A 20,308-nucleotide genomic window follows, 5' to 3' on the forward strand; every position below is an offset into this window, starting at 1 on the left:
CTCTCCAGAAATTAGGTACGGCCTGGGGTGGGGGTGGGGAGGCGTTACTGGGTCATTGTTCCTTGTGGATCTGGAGAGAAAAAGGAGAGGAGCAAACAGTTCTTGGAAGCTTCTCTAAACCGCCAAGCAAAGCAGCTAAGAATAAAAAAGAAGACACTGTTACAAGAGGCATGCATTCCAAGATAAAAGCACCCCCCCTTTAAAAATGCCAGTAATGTCCAAGCGATAGTTGGGAGGAGTTCCACAGTGCACATGTAAGGTGTAGTTTTCTAAGGCTGCACAGCACCCTGTAGCCAGCAGATCAAGTAAAGATTCCTGAGCAACAGCAACACAGAAATAGCAGGAACATGAGAAACAAATGCCAGTTTCATTATTCCAATAGTTCATGCTGTGAATGTTTCAACAAGGTCTTTTTAAAAAAAATTGGCCTTCAGCAGGCCTTCTCCCATTTCCTCACTGCACCAGGGTGGAAGCCTGCATGTTCTTAATTCAGCAAGCTCTGGTTTTTAAATTTTAGTTTTTGAAAGAGACAGCTGGAGGTACGGTTATGCCCGAAAAGTTATCGCATAAGAATTTTTTGTTGGGGGCAGGAGGAGAGAACGAGCGTATAATACATGTTTTGCCATGTTTGGAAGTTGCTCCATGACAATGCCAACTTCCCAGCATGCTTTGTAAGCAAATGCCTGCAGAGGAATGGGCTACACAGCCATTTCCTTCACTACCTGCATTAAGAAGTTTACAGTTTCCTTCAGTCTTGAGACAGCACTTTGTAGCCCTCCTCTCTAGACATCGAAAATCTAAACATCTTACTTACTCTCCACTGGGATTAAAAGAGTATCTCCATTTATAAGTAGGCTCAACTCTCTGATAGGTATCCTTTATCTGACTTTCCTTTCTATCTGGTAAAGAGTTCTGTGTAACCCAAAAGCCTGCATACTCCTTTCCATATAAACACAAAAAATTATTCAAGAAAAAAATATTGCTTCCATTTCTTGACATCTTAGCAGAGAATCACTGGACATTCTCTGAAGCCACTTAGGCATCTTCCAGACAGCAGCTTTGACTGGTGTTTTCCTCACCTGCAGGGCACATCTGATCACAGCGTATTCATGATGATTGTTCTACACTGTGGATTTTTATGGAGACCTTCCCTGGGTGTGTGTGTCCAACCTTCATAAAGGAGCAGTTCGTAAAGGAACTGTTCAGTTTATTGTGCCCCACCCCCGTGAGTGGGTTTTATAGTGGGAAAGGAAATTATTATTAATGCCCAAAAATGCTTTTGTAGCAGCACTCTGATTCATGAACTTTTGAACAGACCTAGTGCTTCTTTGTTTTTAAAAAGGTGCCAGCACTCATCTGTGTGGTTACACTGATTTCCATAAACTCTCTCTCCCCCCGCCCTCCCAGACCTTGGGAGAGCCCTGCCCGAAGTGCCAGTACTCGGTATCAACAAATACCGCCACAAAAAAGCCCTAAATAGATCAGTTACTGTGCTGGGCCATTGCTGGCAGGCATCCCTTTCTGTGAAGGGTATACTGGGGCATCCTTCTGCAGATAGGACAGGGAGCACAGGTCATGTGAAGGAGCCTTAGCCTCGTCTTCACCCCTGATCGATAGCAAGTCAATGGTTTCCCTTCGCTTTCAAGAGACTCCACGTACTCCCACAAGCTTGCCTTTCTTGTTAGACTGCACGTTGGAGAGGAACCTATCACGCCGGGCACGTGGCGTTTGAAAATAGCTCTCAGGCACGGTGCTCAGGTGTGCTCTTAGAAGGAATGTTCCAGGTGGCGGCGAGGAGAGCAATGGCTGCTTGTTTCTGATGTTCTGATTGGCCCTTGCTGGGTCACTTCGGGCATGCACAGTATATCGCTATTTTGATGTATCACTTGAATGCAATTTTTTTTTAAAGCGCACCATCCAGCACACACCAAAACACAGTGGCAAGGTAGGAAAAGCAATGAGAAACAGGGCAGGCATTACAAACAGGCGAAAAAACCAAAATCAAACATTTCAGGAAAGAAAAGATTGGAGGAAAACAGGTTTCAGAAAGAGCAGAGGGGGAAGAAAGGAGGACAGCGAGAGATAAGCAAGGATGCTGTGAAAAAAACGATGGGGAGGTGGAAGGTAATGAAGGGAAATGAAACCAGAATAGTAAGGCTGCCTAGAAGACACCTCAGTCATCAATTTGAGTCACAAAATATTGAACTACCAATTTAAACATCTGAGTTACTGCCATAGGCAGAACTGCAGACAATCAGAGTTGGGTTTGGTACTTGATTCTTTGGAACTAAAGAAAATGAAGTTTCCACAATAACTCATGAAATCTTTCTACTCCTTGGCTTGCTTTTTAATAGCTGAATTCTTTTTAAGCCTTGAAATAAAACTAAAGGACATAAGAGGACATAAAGGACATAATACTCCTTATCCTACAGATAACACCAGTATAATCAGTTACGGTGCTTTTAGGCTATGTTAGGAAACTAAAGGGCACACAGAAGAGGAAGATGTCACTTCAGCATATGAGCCCAAGCTGTTAAGGGCCTTGTAAATGAATCCCAACATCTCAAAATCCAGCCTTCCGTCCACACAAGGAAATGGTACCATGTTTACATCAGAGGTCTGCTGCGCTGGAGATAAAGTCTACAAAGCAATCATACACTTGGTGCACCATTTTTATCAAGCTTTACTCAGGAAGAATAACAGAAAACTGGATTTTATTGATATAAATTTAGGGGATAACATTATATACAACCACAAGCTTTAACAAAAATATATCCATGCACATGCATAGCTACAATTTTAACTTCACAGGGTGCGTGCGAAGACCAGCTTTTGTAAAGATTCCATGCCTGGTTTCCTGGAGATTATTTTAAACTCACCACAGATAACCAAGTAAACGGCTGTGTTAGAAGTAAAGAAAATTGTTTCTTAGTTTTACTGAAAGGGGTTTCTGTTTCCCACATTACTTTGTGCTGAAGATTTGTTGTTTTTATTTAAGCTGGCGTTTGGAGTAATATCAAGAAAATGAATTGACATTAGCCATCACGTCGGAGCTACACAGTTCGCCTAATCCCACTGGAAAGGCACCAGCAGTTGCCACACCTCCTGTGTCCTAAGTGAATCCGATGTCCCGTGAAGATTCATTTTCATTCTTTCCAAATCAAGTGTCAATCAGTTTCACTGGGCATACCCAAATTCCAACTATCTGATGAGGAGAAAAAAATATTTCATAAAACTTCTTGTGCGCACCTCTCTCCCAGCTGTCTTTTCTCCAAAGAAGGAACCCAAATCCCTCAATCATTGTGGTTGCCTTTTTCTGTAAATGATCTAGCTCTGCAACACCATTTTTAATGCTGGGGTAACCAGAACTGCATGTGGTATTCCATATTTATATACAAGCGTGCTGCAATCCCGGCCACTTTATTTCCAATCCCTTTCCTAATAATCCTTCACATGAAACTGTTCTGCAGCTGTTGCAGATTATCAGCCATGATTCCCAAATCTCTTTCCTTGTTAGCTACCAGCTTTTCAGGTCAGAGGCACAAGACAGAAAACTTTCCATTTCTAAAAATGTATTGCTTTATAAAATTACTTAAGTTACTTTATGAATGACTCGTGTCTGAAGAAGGGAGCTCTGACTCTTGAAAGCTCACACTCTGAAAATCTTGTTGACCTCTAAGGTGCCACTGGACTCAAATTCTGCTGTTCTACTGCAGATCAACATGGCTACTCCTCTCAATGATCCTCATGAATGGGTACAATACCTATCAAAAAGGGGCAGTTCTAACATATTTGACTGTAGTTGCAAGCAAGCATCAATGAATAAAACAAGTTACTTCTGAGTAAACCTGCTTCGGCTTGCTCCCTATATGAAGGAGCACATTATACAACATAATCTCTGTGACACTCACACAGACTTCGACCTCAATATCAGTGCAATCCTAAACAGAGTTAAACTCTCTTAAGCCAATAATTTCAGAGGACTCAGAAAAGTGTCAACTCTGCTTAGGACTGAACGGTAAATGAGCTATTTGACTGGGATGGGAAAATTACTTTCTCAGTTCAATTACTTTTAGTTATTGGGGGGGGGGAGAAATTGAGGTATTGATATAGCATATAGAAGGAAAATAGCACATTCTTGAGTTTTGTTATTGCATACAAGAGCAAACACCCCATTTGGTTTGGGGCATGGTGAAAACTTTCCATATCAAAATTTTCAGGAAAACTACCACAGCCAGGCAGGAATCTCAACTGAAATCGGACAAGTAAAACTTGCTATCCATTATGTCACACTACCTTCAGCTAAAAGCCCTGCCCAGGGAGCACCCCAATATCACGTCACACAAAGCAGAAGAATCAAAAACAAGAATGAAATTTATGCAATACCATTAATTAGGACCAATCAAATTGACATAGAACATTGTGCAAGCCTCCCAGCTCTTCCCTAGGCAGGAAGTTACAAAAGTTGAAAAGACAGAAAGACGGGAAGCATCTTCTCCAGGCTATGAGACGCTGGATCTCTAATTGTTTTTGCTTGCTTAACTGACTAGTGTTTTAGCAATCAATTGTACCTAGAATGTACCTGCACGGAAATATTTCCATACTGGTCCACAAGTACTTGTCACCTTTGACAGACACAGCATATTGCTGACTTAGCCAACACCATTCAAGACGAAACATACCTGCAACTGAACAAGATGAGAGCTACTACTCCAGTATTCCAGGATGTGTTTTAAGTGTTCCTGTTATCTTTAAATCCTCAATTCTGAAGAAGTGAGCTGCCTATGACTCACGAAAGCTCATAGCCAACCACAAATTTTGTTAGTCTTATAGGTGCTACTGGACTCTTGCCGTTTTCTACTGCTACAGACATACATACATCGCTACTCATCATGATCTATCTTCATACATGGTTATTCAGCAATGCATTTCAACCCATATCCATCTAAGACCTCGATCAAAATGCTTTTGTACCAAGAAGTGGAACTTAAAAACCTCTTTGGCAAATAAATACAGGAGTGTCTGCTGGGGGGAAGGGCAACAGAACATGCAAACATGCTCCAGTGAAATTTAAACCTCATAACTAAAAACAGATGCATTTTATAAAGCATGGTTGGTCCATAAAAGGCCCATCGGTAAGCAGTATCCATTCCTTTTCAATTAGAGAGCACAAAAGGTCAGAACAGAGATCTCAAGATCATGTCCGCAACATAAATTAAGCACATAAGAGAGATACTGAACAGTCATCAAATTGGGGAGGGGGGGCTGTTTGTAAAATGTATCCCACTCTTCTTCCAAAGAATTCATACATGGCTTTCGCTCTCTCCGCTTTATCCAAACAGACCAGCAAAGCAGGTTAGGCTGAGAGAGATTGGCCCAAGATCACACGGTGAGCTTCACCTGAGATTTGACACCGGGTCTTGGTGTTTCTAGTGTAACACTGCAACATTCTAACCACTATACCAATTTGGGTTCTTAGAGATTAAATTTCAGATATTGACCTTATTCCTAGACAATCAGTTTTCCTTTCCTTGCTTTTCTCACTAAATATAAGATACTTTTGCATTGTTTCTCTAATTTTGTAATCCAGTTTTATGACACTGTTATATGTTCCTTATTTGTTTTATTGTTTGTGGTGTACCAGTTTCTACCTTTGTAATGTAGTTTTATTACACTGTTAGTTGTGCGTGCTGAGCTGGACCAAGTGTGGTATAGTGTCGTTTCTGGTGTAATAGTTAAGAATGTCTGACTAGGATCTGGGAGACCCGAGTTCGAATCCCCATTCCGCCATGGAAACTTGCTGGGTAACCTTGGGCCAGTCACACACATTCAGCCTAATGTACCTCAACAGGGTTGTTGAGGATAAATGAAGGGAGATAAGAACATAAACTGGTTTGGTTCTCCTTCTTATTACAACCTGTCCTATGTGGCTTTTTCCATGCTTGACCCTGAATCCCAAAAATAGCCTTTTGGGTGGTCAAAGGAGACCCTTCTAACCCACTACACCATACACATTGCTTTGTGTTTAATGTAGGCACTGCTCTTACTATATGGTTTTAATTTGTATAATCTACACATCTGAGGCTCAGAGAGTGCGATGAATTAGAAACATTCTGTCTGAACTGGGCTGGCATGGCGGTGGAGGAGAGTGCCCACAAGTCATAGATGACCTCTGATGACCCCTGAAGGGGTTTTCATGGCTAGAGACTAACAGAGGTGGCTTGCCATTGCCTGTGGCTGGCAGGATTAATACCAAATTGGAGAGCATTTTCCAACCTAAACCAAGATCAGAAATGGAACGAGACTCAAAACGGTCAATGTTATTGGAAACTTTTGTACTTACATCTCCAAAACATGCCACTGTCAGTTTAACAAGGAAACTATACACAAGGAATTACCAGTCATGCTGGGCCACTTTCATCTATTAGAAACATGATGAAATAATATCCCCCCCCCCCATTTTCTGCAAACAGTATGCCCCTGAGAATTGATTTGCTGGTTTTGTCTATACAAGCACAGCACAGCTGTGAACTCAGCATTGGTATCATGCAGCTGGAGGCATCCAAATTATCACCTCACAATGTATGAACCAACTTACAGGATCTGACTGACTTGCCATATTCAAGGTCAGAAAATCATTCCCTCCACAGGCCTGATTGGGTGCCTCTCCCTTGCCTTTCCCAGTTGTCTATACTCACTGGTCAATCAGCAGCTAACAGAGGGTGCACTAAACTGAGTATTTGGGGCATGAAGATTAGTTGATATGCCTAGTTGGCAAACTGAAATGATGGGGGGGGGGGGAATCAAAGCTACTGGAACAAGTAAAGGAAAAAAATATCTACCGAATTATAGTAATTTGAAGTCATTTCAAATATTGGCCCCCAAACTACTCATTTCCCCTTCAAACATTCAGAACTTAATCCATTTGCAGTGGATTAGACAAGCCACTGAGCCACTCTCACTGGGAGAACGTCAATTAGAAACGATTTCTCAAAGATAGGATTTCACTTTGTGCTACAGAAACAAAAGTCCTCCTCTGCTTTGTAATAACACCAACTGACAGCAGTCAAGGTTCCTCACTCCCACGTCACCTGTAGAATGATTAGCTGTAATATGCCTCTCCGCCCCAGAAGTCTGAACAAAACCCAGCACCCAGATTGCCTTTGGCCTCATTCCCCAGACAATCTGAGTCATCTACTTGACAAACACTGTCATCGAGCCACGCTGCAGCAGCCAAATTTGGCTCCAGCAAATTTAAAAACAAAAAATTTCAACACAGAATTAACATTCCATACACGCAAAAGCACTATTTTACTGCAACTTCTCTGCAAATTTAAGATGGCAGCCTCTTTTCCTGCAGTGTGTGCGTGGGGGGGGGGGGCATGCAGGAATCTAGTCTCCAATTCAAGTAAATAGAGTACAGACATCATGCCAGATGATTATCTCTTACTTCTTCCATCACAATAGATGCTCAAGACATGAGAATTATGGATGGGTGTGATGTTGTACAATTAAATGTTGAGATGACAAAGTAGGTGGATGGGGGGGACACTTCTACTGTTGGTGCAGACCATTGCCTTCACGTTTGTGTTACACATGCAGCTACTATGTTTTCTGTGGGCCAGTTGTTGGAGTCAATGAACCAGAGCCAGTTTGGTGTAGTGGTTAAGAGCATGGGACTCTAATCTGGAGAGCCGGGTTTGATTCCCCACTCCTCCACAAAGCCAGCTGGGTGACCTTGGGCGAGTCACAGTTCTCTGGAGCTCTCTCAGCCCCACCCACCTCACAGGGTGATTGTTGTGGGGTAATAATAACACTTTGTAAACCGCTCTGAGTGGGCATTAAGTTGTCCTGAAGGGCGGTATATAAATCAAATGTTATTATTATTATCTCAGAAGCCACAAGGAGCCTCTACGCAAGCACAGCCCTGTTGCAAATGTGATAGCAGTACCACACACACACACACCATAGCACTTGTGTTATCACCTCACCATGCATGAACCGTCAGGATCTGACTGCCATATGTGAGACTGGGAAAGCATTTCCTTCCACATGCCACACTGGCCACTTCTTCCTCTCCTGCTCTTTCTCCCCACCCACCACTGAAATGTCTGTTGCAAACTCCGGAGGGAAGGAGAGCTGTATTCTTGAGTCCAGTCATTCTGTGAAGTGTAACACACAAACACTGATGGCACTACTGAAAAACAACAATTTGCCTCCTATTCTGACATCAGGAGCTAACGGTCGAATCTGTAGATTTAAAACAGTTAAATCATAAGTAGTTGACTCTGCTCCCCAAAAAAAGCTTCTATAGTGCCTGCAAAGCACAACCTTTTTTTTTCAAAACACTTTTCAGAATGTAGCCCCAGAAGAAAAACTAAAACTCAAAATGCACCTAAATTGGAGAACTGTTAGTACAGTCAAGGCTTAACCCAATTATAACCACTCTACAGCTTTTTGAAATTTTCCCTGCACCACAGACAATCCACATACTCAGCTTCTACTGAAGTCACCCCAATGAAATTCTCTTAACACGCATGCAAACAGTTCACTCACGGCTGTGAAGAAAGCCCTCACAACCAAGCAAGTGCCATCCTTTTCACCCCCTAATTTGCACACCTTTGTTCTGGGTTATCACACTTTCCCCCCCCCCTCTCTATTCCACTCCTCCAAATTAAAAAAAAAATCAAAAGCCTTTCAAAAGGCTGTTTCAGCATCTCTTTTGCAATGAAATGTCACGTAGTTCAAGGACTGTTTGTACCACCATTTTGCTGCCAAGAAGATTTGGCTGGACACAGCTGAACTCTAAGTAAACTACAGCTATTAAAGTCAAAAGGAAAAAAATGAGACAAGAACAGAACTCTGCACAACTCTACTGAATTGTGAGCCTTTCAACACTATTTGTCGGACTGTTCAAGAATGAGAAATCAAGAGTATCCCCCACACCACCGCCACCCAGCAGATTACAGCAAATACCAAAAGAAGTTAGTCACTATTCCCACACAGAATAACTCCTTGATGAATGCAGCGTTCCCCAGTATGGGGCCGTCTGCTGTCATCACTACTGTTGAATCCATTCATTTAATATTGATCTCATCTAACAGAGAAGACAGTCTATGATAATAAATGAGTTGACAAATCCTGGCAAAAATGCAAGATTATGTTCCAGCCCTAAAGGAACAACACATCAGAACAGCAACATTTGACCTATAAGCCAATTGATTAAAAATCTTTAGTTTGATTCCAGAGTTACCCTTGATAAATAATGCGGCAGATTTTTAAATTAATAACTGTTTTTAATACTAGCAATTTGAAAAACTGTGAGTGTCAAGAACTGTCTTAAGAGAGACATTCCCTCTTCTCTCATACACTGGATTTATTTATTTATTTTTATTTACTTACGTTATTTGTACTCCACCTTTCTCACTGTGATTCAAGGCGGATCACAGAGGATGAGAGCGTGTAGGTCAATACCATCAATGGCTGGGATATTCAATAAACAATACAACAGGGTAAGGACAGCAGATATTTGAAAACAAGCGGAAATTTGATACAGAGCTGAAAAACAATGCTGAAACAAAACAAGCTAACTGACTGCATATTACATGACATGGAACTATCCCGTAGGATAGCAACAAACAGTATAGCAACAAACAGTACAGAGTAGTATAGTCTAAAGTCCCTGTCCTTTTCCAACGCATCTCTCCGGACCATTTTCTTACAGCACAGTCCTATTACTTGTGTAAAAGGGCCCTCCTGAATAATTCAGTTTTGCACAGTTTGCAGAAAGCCACAAGAATAGGAGCTTCCCTGACCTCTTCAGGCAGGCCTGAAGGTGAAATGCCTCTTCCCTAGATAAGACCTGCTTGAAATGCATACAACGTCTAAAAACAAAAAGACCCAGTTTTCTTCAGAAATAGTTCTTATTCCTAGGCAAGCTAATGCATAGGCAATCCAGTTTAATTAAATCAACTACCGTTTCTTCTAGGAGAACCAGCCCAGGAAAAAAAAACCCTTAAATCAAATAAACTGAGTAAACTTGTCAGTACAAGGCACATTATTTTCACACATGATTGCCTCATGATAAAAGACAGATTGTTTACAAAATGCACATTTTGAGGGAAAAACTATTTTATTCTTCACATACATCAGCATTAGGATGGCTGGAAGTGATTAACAGCTAAGCGGTGCAAGGGGGGGGGCATACAAAAGTTTCATCCTGCTCCTTAATTCCAAGCATGAGGAAATGGCTAGGATTATTCATCTGCTAAGCAAAAGGCACACTTGGGTACTCCAAACACCTATTTCCAAAGTTCATCCTTGACACTTAACAGGTGCCAAATTTTATGAGCACAAAAAACCCTCCAAAATGTATCATTAATTAATTTATTTAAACCAGTTCAGTAAAAAGTCAAACCATTTAATTTTGTTCAAATGTATCCCCAATTAAATGCCTTTTATACAGTATTTTTATGATCCTTTTGAATTAAAGTGTTGTACAAGTCTTATACTCTTATCTTTCTTTTGTAACTTATACTCAAGGCAGCTTACATTAAATTGCAAAGGCTGGTAAACACAAACATTTTAACACACCTAAAACAGTCTTTAAAAGCAAATACAGTAGCCATCTAACACACAAATAAAACAGACGTCAAAATTAAACTATTACTAAGGTTTTACTGGTTTTAGTCAGTAGGAAAATTAAAGAAAAATATCCATACAGATTAAAACTTACTGGAATTTAAAAAAAGACCTGACAAATTTTTGGACAGTTAGGATGACGGGGATGTGGTGAGTAATAATAGTAACAACAGTGTGCTTATATACTTCCCTTCTGGACAGAGTAATGCCCACTCAGAACACTGAACAAAATCTGTGTTATTATTATCGCCACAATACAGCTGGGGAGCTGGGCCTGAGAGGAGTGGCTTACCAAAGGCCCCCTGTAGAGCTCATGGCAGTAGTGGGAATCGAACGAGCAAAGTGCTGATTCACAACCCAACCACTTAACCGCTATACTACAGCAGCTTAGAGACGCAGTAGGTCTCACAGGGCCAGAATCAAGAGGCCACAGCTGAAAAAGCCCCATCCTGCACACGCACCAGTCTTTCTTTAGGTAACACAAGTCTTAACAGCAAGGTATCAGAAACCAATCTGAAAAGCCCAGGCAGGCTCATGTGAATGAAGCTAGTCCTTCAGGTACCCTGGTCGAAAGCTGTTTAGAGCCTTAAACACCAAACACCAGCACTGAACTGGGTCCAGAACAGGCATTATTCCATGTATTGTCGAAGGCTTTCACGGCCGGAGAACGATGGTTGTTGTGGGTTTTCCGGGCTGTATTGCCGTGGTCTTGGCATTGTAGTTCCTGACGTTTCACCAGCAGCTGTGGCTGGCATCTTCAGAGGTGTAGCAGACCCACCCGAAAAATACAACAGATGCTACGATCAGCAAAAGACAGTAGAGACCCCCTCACTTCTGCAGGAGTATACCGTATACCCTGCAGCTGTGGACAACTTTACATCGGGACCACAAAGCATAGCATCCAGACAAGAATAAAAGAACATGAAAGACACTGCAGACTTGGACAACCTGAAAAATCAGCAGTGGCTGAACATAGCCTAACTCAAACAGGGCACAGTATCTTATTCCAGGACACCAAAATACTGGACAACACTTCCAACTACTTTGTCAGACTGCACAGGGAAGCCATTGAAATTCACAAGCATAAGCAAAACTTCAACAGGAAAGAAGAAACCTTAAGAATGAACAGAGCATGGGCTCCAGTTCTGAAAAACACCAGGCTAACAAAACACTCTATACTCGACAATAGCCCTGCAGAGAAGATTAGCACATCAAGCACCAATCCATACGCAAAAGAACCTCCTCAGGATACAGTGAAGCCTCCCGCCATTAGCATTCCACACCCTGGGAAACTCTTACAGGATGACTCAGCTCAACCCCACCCCTCCTGAGTAGATACAAATGACCTGCCAACATCTTTTCCACACTGTGACACTGAGAGATCTCTGTCTTTTGGTGCTACACCTCTGAAGATGCCAGCCACAGCTGCTGGCAAAACGTCAGGAACTACAATGCCAAGACCACGGCAATACAGCCCGGAAAACCCACAACAACCACAGGCATTATTCCATTTACCTTCCAACTCTTCGCACACACTTGTGTGTTACTTTATTCCTGTCCTGCCTTTCTGTTGTTAAAGTATGTGACAGCCTAACCCATAAAAAGGCAGTTTCATGTGTTCTGACAAGCTGGCAGAGCTCTTTCCCCACCACCATATACACAACAACAGAGTAGTGCTTCACTTATTGCCTGTTACATTTTGGTGGGGTATTTATATCCTAAAAGAGAATTGGTGAAAATTGGTGCAACCTTACATATGAGTACCACCACCCCTCTCTTTATATATATATAATTTATTTACATTATTTATAGTCTACACTGCATTTTGGTTGTCAATGGAAGGCCAACTTTGCTGAGAGGGAGAGGGGAAGCAGTGATCCTATGAGTTGTATAGGCTACAAATCTGTAATCATTTTCCCCATAGGAGTCGATGCGATGTAGTAACTAGACAGCAAGCCTTACAGTGAGTGGGATCAAATTCCAACTTAGAATCATAGAACCGTAGGGTTGGAAGGGACCTCTAGGGTCATCTAGTCCAACCCCCTACACAATGCAGGAAATTCACAACTACCCCCCCCCCCCGACTGCCCCAGTGACCCCTGCTCCATGCCCAGAAGATGGCAAAATACCTCCAGGATCCCTAGCCAAACTGGCCTGTGTAAAACTTAGCCATGAAGCATACAAGGTGATCTCACTCAGCAAATCTTATCTCACAGCACTGTTGTGAGGGATAAAGGGGAGTCAGTAAGAGAGAGATAGAGATATGCTACTGTGAGCTCCTTGGAGGAAAGGGGGAATAAAAGCGGTGTATGCTGGTACAGCATACCAGCTAAGAGCATGAGGAGTAATTCGGAAAGGCCTGAGTTCCAAGTGTTGCCTCTGTCATGAACTCAACACTGCTCTCCCTCTCAGCCTGAGACCTTCTGCAACACTGGCCTACCTTACTGGGCTGTGATGACTAATTATTGGATGTTAAATCCCGTACAAAAGTGATTATTACCCCATAAACAAAATATGTGCCTTGCTGCCTCCGGGTCATAGAGTGTCCTCTCAGGGCAGCTAGATGATGCATTCCCATCCCCCTTTTAATTCCCTCCTTAAAACCAACACTTGTAGCCTCTGGCTGATCATCTTCCTCCTTATTCCCAACTATCACCACATTTTTTAAGAACTGCATTTGCCTACCTTCTCTCCCTCCCTCCCCCCCCCCTGGTTATAATTTTGGATTATAAATTCGGGGGGGGGGGAGAGAAGCCTTTGGCTTGACTCTTTCCATCTTGCAACTCTGTAATGCTCAGTGTGCCCTGCAAGACGCAGGACCTGCATGGCCCTGAGCAAACACTACACTGACCATGCATTTGCTTTGCAAAACAAGAAGACTCCTTCCACGGGGTGCTTTTCCTTCTTGGCCAGTTCTTCTATCCATCCCCTAGAATCGCGTTCTACCCCTTACTGCACCATCTCCCCTGGTTGCTCCTGCCAAGCTACCTTACTGTGGGAAAACCGCTTCCTCGACTCTACCATTCTTCAAGGAAGAAGAGGGGAGGAAGCCCCCTTCCCTTTAAAACCCTCCCTAAACGGAAGCCTATTTGCAGAGGCATAACCCCCCCCCCGACACGCCCCCTCTATTTCTTCACACATGGTATGGTCGTCGACCCCCTTACCTTTCTAGTTTAACCCTCCCGCCTCACGGACGCCGCAGTGCTAGTCAGTCACTCCCGGTATCCGTAGGCAGCCACCATTAGGAAAAAGGAGAGGGAGGCGGAGAGGGAGGTTGCCGTCTTCGGTTTTCATTCTCCTCCGTCAAATCCTCGCTTCCATCATTCATTCCCCCCCTCCGAGTTAGCAGCAGATGGTTCGTCCCAAAGAGCGAGCCATCCAACCCGCAAGTCCTCCTCACCTCACCTCGCCCGCCGCCGGTTCCTTCAAGGCATCTTCGGTCATTTCCGACAGGAGGCAGCGGGAATGACCGAAGGCTGGGCGGAAAAGAACGAAGGTACGCGGGGAGAGACGAAGAGCAACGGAGAGTCCCGAAGTGGGAATAAAAGGCACCATAGATGGCAATAAACACAAAAGAGAACGCCGACAGTTCCCCCCACATATAAACACACGCTGGATTTTTACGCATGCGTAGAGGGCGAAACTAGTTTCCCCACACAAAACAGTTTTAACCTATAATAAAGCTGAGAAATCTTTGTTTTAGGACTTGATTTGGATTAGGCTATATTTAGATTTATGAAGAGGCTTATTAAACTATATTAAGCTCCTTTATCAACTGGCATATTTGAAACGCCTTGCATCTATTACCACAGTAATCCTTACAGCAGCCCTATAAGGAAGGCCAATGCAGCTATCCGATACTAGCACGTGTGTGTGAGAGAGAGAAACTGAGACCAAATGGCTTATTAGGCTTCCTTGTAAGTTTGTCAGTGGCAAAATTTGAGTCAGTATGTTGGAATGGCTAGCATCAGGATAGAATCTGGGAGACCCAGGTTTGAATTCCCCACTTTGCCAAGCATGGCCCTGCTGTTGTGAGGATAAAATGGAAAAGAATGAGTCTTTGGATCCCTATTGGGGAGGAATAAACCAAGATAGGAATTATCTAAATAACCATGGACTTCCAGGATAGTAACTATTATTATTGACTTATTTCCTTTGACCCACCTAGAGGGAGGCTGGCAAAACCTTTCTGCCCACTTTGCACTCTACAAGACTTAACAGCACAAACCTAAACAGAATTTCAAGGTGTAGCCCTCCTTATGATGAAACTGCAAACTAATAAAAAATACCACTCATCTCCAAAATTGCTCATCTTTGCATGAAAACTTATTTGCATGAGAACCAGCCCTGCCACTACGTTGGGTGAGGCAGACTGCCTCAGGAGGAACAACTTTTCAGGTACAATTAAAAGGCTTCCGAATTATCACTTACTTCATTTTGCCATCATGGGATGAGGAGGGAGCTATTTGGATTATATAAAGTGGGCTGTTTCTGAAAGACACTTGAAAATAGAAGTAAACTTCCTCTTTCAACTAGTGTTGCCAACTCCAGGCTTGGAAATTCCAGTGATTTGGGGGGTGAGGCCTGGGAAGAATTACCTCAGCAGGGTATAATGAACCTGACCCTCCAAAGCAGCCATTTATCCCTGTAGTCTAGAGACCAGTTGTAATTGCAGATTTCCAGGTCCTGCCTGGAGGTTGGCAACCCTACTCTCAACCCTTCTTGGGTGGAAAAATACAACTGATTTTATGAGTCCTAACACTATGGATTCTGGATGCATGGATAGCACACATATTCATGGCTGACTTTATGAAAGTGTTGTAAAAATATTTTTAGAATGGTTGTGATCTGTTTTCCCCTGCGCAGTGCAAGCTGGTCTAGAAATCTCTTAAAAGTTGATTTCTACACAGGCTGGGTCAGTAGTTCCAGAGATTTTGTTGTGTTAGTGTATTGCAACAAAAAAGAAGTCTTGCTGAATGTGAAAAAATGACATTTATTCCAGCAATGGGGAGGGGGATAATTCCAAGAGACAGAAGTGTTTTATCCCGGAGGAGTGGGGAATTTCTATGGAAGAAGTTTCATAGAAGACAGCCTGTGAAGCAGTAAGAAGGGCAGTTGGCAGAAGAGTGGCAATCTTCTAGTGTGGGCCTTTGATCCACAGTGTCTGTGGTGTTGGAATATATGCGTGTTGCAAGGTCTGACATTCAGTCATTATGGGGTTAATGTGTTTACCTACCATGCTATTGTTGAGATTGACCTGGAAGAGAACCTGGCACAAAGCCAATAGCCTAGAAGCCCGGGAAACTGAAGGGTGTTTGTAAACTATTATTGGTCAATAGGTCAGGTGATTTTCTTTCAGGGTCAAGAAGGCAGAAGAATCTCCACTCCTATCTATCTCTTTGTACTCATGGCCAGCAAGATGTCGCCTTAGACTTTGTTATTTTGTAGCAATCCTGTGCACCTTTTTCCTTTAGAAGTAAATGATTTTTAAAAGCAAACTGACGCTCTGACTCTATTTCAAGATCCATTGCACCTCTGATTTTAAGCTATTTTAACCCTTTTCCCCAACATGTGGGACTTTTGTTGTTGTGGGGGAAAAAGTGGCTTCTCTGAGTCTGAGGGGAAAAAAACCCTTACCGAGCAGCACCCAGACTTTCCTGGAGTACACGAGTTAGAGCCTGCAGACTAGAAGACTTTTACTTCTCCTTTGACTCTGACTTTAGGACTACTTAATGTATTTTATTATTAGCACTGTTTCATTTAAAAATTCCACTCCTATATTCTCCTCCCTCAAACGCTGTTTGATTAAGTTCTGGTTTTGAATAGGTCATTCACAAAAACTGTAACCTGACCCTTTTAAGGCTAGAAGGGTTACATTTTTGTTAAAGATGCAGATAAGTTAGCCGTGTTAGTCTGTGGTAGCAAAATCAAAAAGAGTCCAGTAGCACCTTTAAGACTAACCAATTTTATTGTAGCATAAGCTTTCGAGAATCAAGTTCTCTTCTTCAGATGCCTGATACAGAGACTGGTCAAACCCAGAAGAGCAGAGGGAAGAGGCAATTAGGGGGGGAGGGGGAGGGAGCAATCAAAACATTCCTTTGCTAGTATATGTAAACATCTCCTTTTGGTGTGTGTATCAGTTGGCTTCAAAGGAGTTTGCCCTGTTAGTTTGTAGAAGCCAAACAGCTAGACCATCCAATTCCAATGCAGTATGGGCCTTCGATAACCACAGCTCTCCCTGCCAGATGCATCTGACAAAGAGATCTGTGGTTCCCGAAAGCCCACGCCAGGTACCACTGAGCTCCCCCAGACCCCACCTCTGTAAAGGAAATCTGTTACCTGTGGTAATGTGATAACCATTCATAGTCCCTATTCAGTCCCAGCTTGACAGAGTCAAATTTGCATATGAATTCATATGCAAATTTGACTCTGTCAAGCTGGGACTGAATAGGGACTATGAATGGTTATCACATTACCACAGGTAACAGATTTCCTTTACAGAGGTGGGGTCTGGGGGAGCTCAGTGGTACCTGGCGTGGGCTTTCGGGAACCACAGATCTCTTTGTCAGATGCATCTGGCAGGGAGAGCTGTGGTTATCGAAGGCCCATACTGCATTGGAATTGGATGGTCTAGCTGTTTGGCTTCTACAAACTAACAGGGCAAACTCCTTTGAAGCCAACTGATACACACACCAAAAGGAGATGTTTACATATACTAGCAAAGGAATGTTTTGATTGCTCCCTCCCCCTCCCCCCCTAATTGCCTCTTCCCTCTGCTCTTCTGGGTTTGACCAGTCTCTGTATCAGGCATCTGAAGAAGAGAACTTGATTCTCGAAAGCTTATGCTACAATAAAATTGGTTAGTCTTAAAGGTGCTACTGGACTCTTTTTGATTTTTGTTAAAGATATTTGTATCCCCTGTCTTTTAAAAAAACTGGACGGCTCAGAAAAATAGATGTAGATGCCAGAAAAGAGGGCTGCACCAAGTACATAGCAAGAAACAAACAAGCAAACAAAAATGGAGCAGTGGAAAAAGTATATTCCAATATACTGCCCCTATGCAGTTCACTGCCACTTCTTCCGGAGGGGGGGGGGGTGTCTATAAAATATTAATGAATCACACGCCATTTAAAATCAAAATTTAAACAATTATAAGACAGTAGATGATATCATTATCATTTACAGCCTGCCTTTCTCTCCGAGATCGAAGCTGGATTATATTGAGCATAAACAAAGTGTAAAAATATAGCCAAAATTACAGCACCACAGAATGTACGATTATATTACAGGCGAGCAAGATTCAAGTCCAAGAGCATGTTAGAGGCCAACTAGATTTCTAGGGTATAAGCTTTCAAGAGTCAAAGCTCCCTTCATCTGACAAAGGAAATCTAATTAGTCTCTAAGGTGCTACTGGATTTGAATCTTGTTCTACTATAGACCAACATGGCTACGCACCTGAATATCTATTACAGCTGCAATACTAAGATGTTAACATAGACCTTAAAACAAAGACCTGAAATGACAGAGTTTTGCCCAAATGCTAGAGTGTTGCCAGTGTCCCCCAGCCTCACACTGATGTTACTTCTGAGCGCCCAGGGAGTGATGTCAGAGCACTGCCAGTGAGTCCCTCCCTATGGTAAGTCACCCTATCAGTTGTCAAGCTGTGCCTGGCAACCTTATACCCTCCAAAGACAGCCTGTGCCTGACATCAGAAAGCAAGCCAGGAAAATGACATGTTGTTAAACACAGTTTTTAAAAAAATTGCAAGAAGGATTGACACTAACTGATACTTCTACATCACTGTATTCACATTTATAAAGCTCCTTCCTCAGGCTGATTCCTACAGATGCAAGACAGCATTTGCACACCAATGCAATAGGCCACAGATTGATGGCTAAACACTTGCACACGCATGAGCACAGGAGAAGACGTAAAGTTTCCACCTGCCCATTTGTCATTCAGACAGTGTGGAAAGCAGAGATCCATGTCCAGAGCAATTTACAATTCAGCCTCCCAAACTAAAGAATTGGCTAGGAAAGCGCACAAATGGATTTCTTTCCTACAGCGCATTTTCTTGCTTTGGGTCCCCACTGGTGAGAAAAGCAGAAAATTAATTAATTAATTAATTAAATGCATAGTGTTTTTCTCCCCTCCCCACACACACCGTTTTCTGCAATCACCCAAACATGCTCATGTTGCTTCACTGGGGAATCTTACAGTAAATTCGGAGCAGAGTTATACCCTTCTAAGAGTTACACCTATTGACTTTAATGGGTTTAGAAGGGTGGATTGCCCAAACCAATACATCCCCTTGCTCAGCAACATCTCTCTTTTTCAGGGCCAGCTGCCAAGAGATCATTAGGGACTTTCACCCCCAGGAAAATAAAAAGCATCAGCACTCCTGTTGCCACAGCTGATTTGCCCTGCAAGAATGCCTCCACTTCAGAATTTGACCCTGCTTCTGGAGCACATGCATCTTAGAGGAGGGGGGAATACATGGGTTCAGGTTTGGAACTCTTAAACAAGCGTGGGAAGCAGCAATGCAATTCACTTGGGCTTCCTTTTCTCCCTCTCCCCCCTCTCCCTTGCTTGTTTAAAATACCCAAAGCCACTTTCAATCTCCTCTTTGTTAGGTGACACGCTATTCAGGATCAAGAAGTGGGAACCAGCTGCTTAGTGCGGGGTGGAGGGGGGGTGGAGAGACAAAAGCAGTATTATAGGTGCACACCTACAGAGAGCGATTGGAAAGTGTACATCAAAGTACATTTCCCCAAAAGACAATGACTGCATTATGCAGGACTTAGCCAAAACGTCATGGAAATTACTGAATACCCGCATGTATCCTTTGCTTCCTGGAAATATAAACACCTTTTATACACAATTCTTTCAGCCCTTTTATCATTCACAATGCATTCACCAAGGCATGCACAATCTATTATGTTTTTTTAAAGTGAAATCAACTGTATAGCTACATGAATATATTCTATGTAATTTATTTAATAAATGTATATGCCACCTTTCTTATAAAGTTATAAGATTACCTTTGTATTTTTTTTAAACAGTGGCTTAAACTTGCCTCAAAGCCACAACGGCCAATCCAGAAGGCCACCTTTCAGTCAAGGCAGATTATGTATAGAATGGCTGTGGTTACTTTAGTATTGAGAGAAAACGTTCTCTGCACACAGTAAAAGCCTAAGATCAAAGGTCCACCCAGTTCAGCATCCTGTTTTCCTAGTGACCATACAGATGCCCCTGGAAAGCCTATAAGCTAGGTATAAAAGTCAATCTTTCTGCTCCAGGAACTGGTATCCAAGGGTATACTGCCTCTGGATAGGGATACTCCATTGCCTCTGGATAGGGAGACTCTGGATAGCGAGCCATCATGGACGATGACCACCACTGATAGACTATAACCCCCTTTTAGCGCTATGTAAGCTACTGGCCCATCTCTACCTCCTGCGGCAATGAGTTCCACAAGTTAATTATGCATTATTTGAAGAATTACTTTCTTTTGTCTATCTTCACTTTGCTGCCCATAAAAGGGCCAAACTAGATCCACAGATCAGACCCATGGACAACATCATTTTAAAGCATAATGAGGCAATTTTAAAATGCCATGAAAGCCCAGTCCTGATTAGAGAAGGGCATGAACTGAAATACAAACCAA

General features: G+C 42.7%; 1 protein-coding gene across 2 annotated transcripts in view; it reads right to left on the reverse strand.

Annotated features, from left to right (window-relative positions):
• Positions 1-20,308, reverse strand: part of EXTL3 (exostosin like glycosyltransferase 3) — a 196,010-nt gene that overhangs the window by 150,945 nt on the left and 24,757 nt on the right. Inside the window, exon 1 of one of the 2 annotated variants that reach the window (XM_054988398.1) lies at positions 13,806-13,923. The exons of the other annotated variant lie outside the window; for it this stretch is intronic. The gene's annotated coding sequence lies outside the window, so the exon portion shown is untranslated. Of the gene's footprint in view, positions 1-13,805; positions 13,924-20,308 lie in introns of those variants that run through there. 2 annotated transcript variants of the gene reach the window in all.

The sequence above is a fragment of the Eublepharis macularius genome, chromosome 1 (assembly GCF_028583425.1).
Source record: "Eublepharis macularius isolate TG4126 chromosome 1, MPM_Emac_v1.0, whole genome shotgun sequence".
NCBI lineage: Eukaryota > Metazoa > Chordata > Lepidosauria > Squamata > Eublepharidae > Eublepharis > Eublepharis macularius.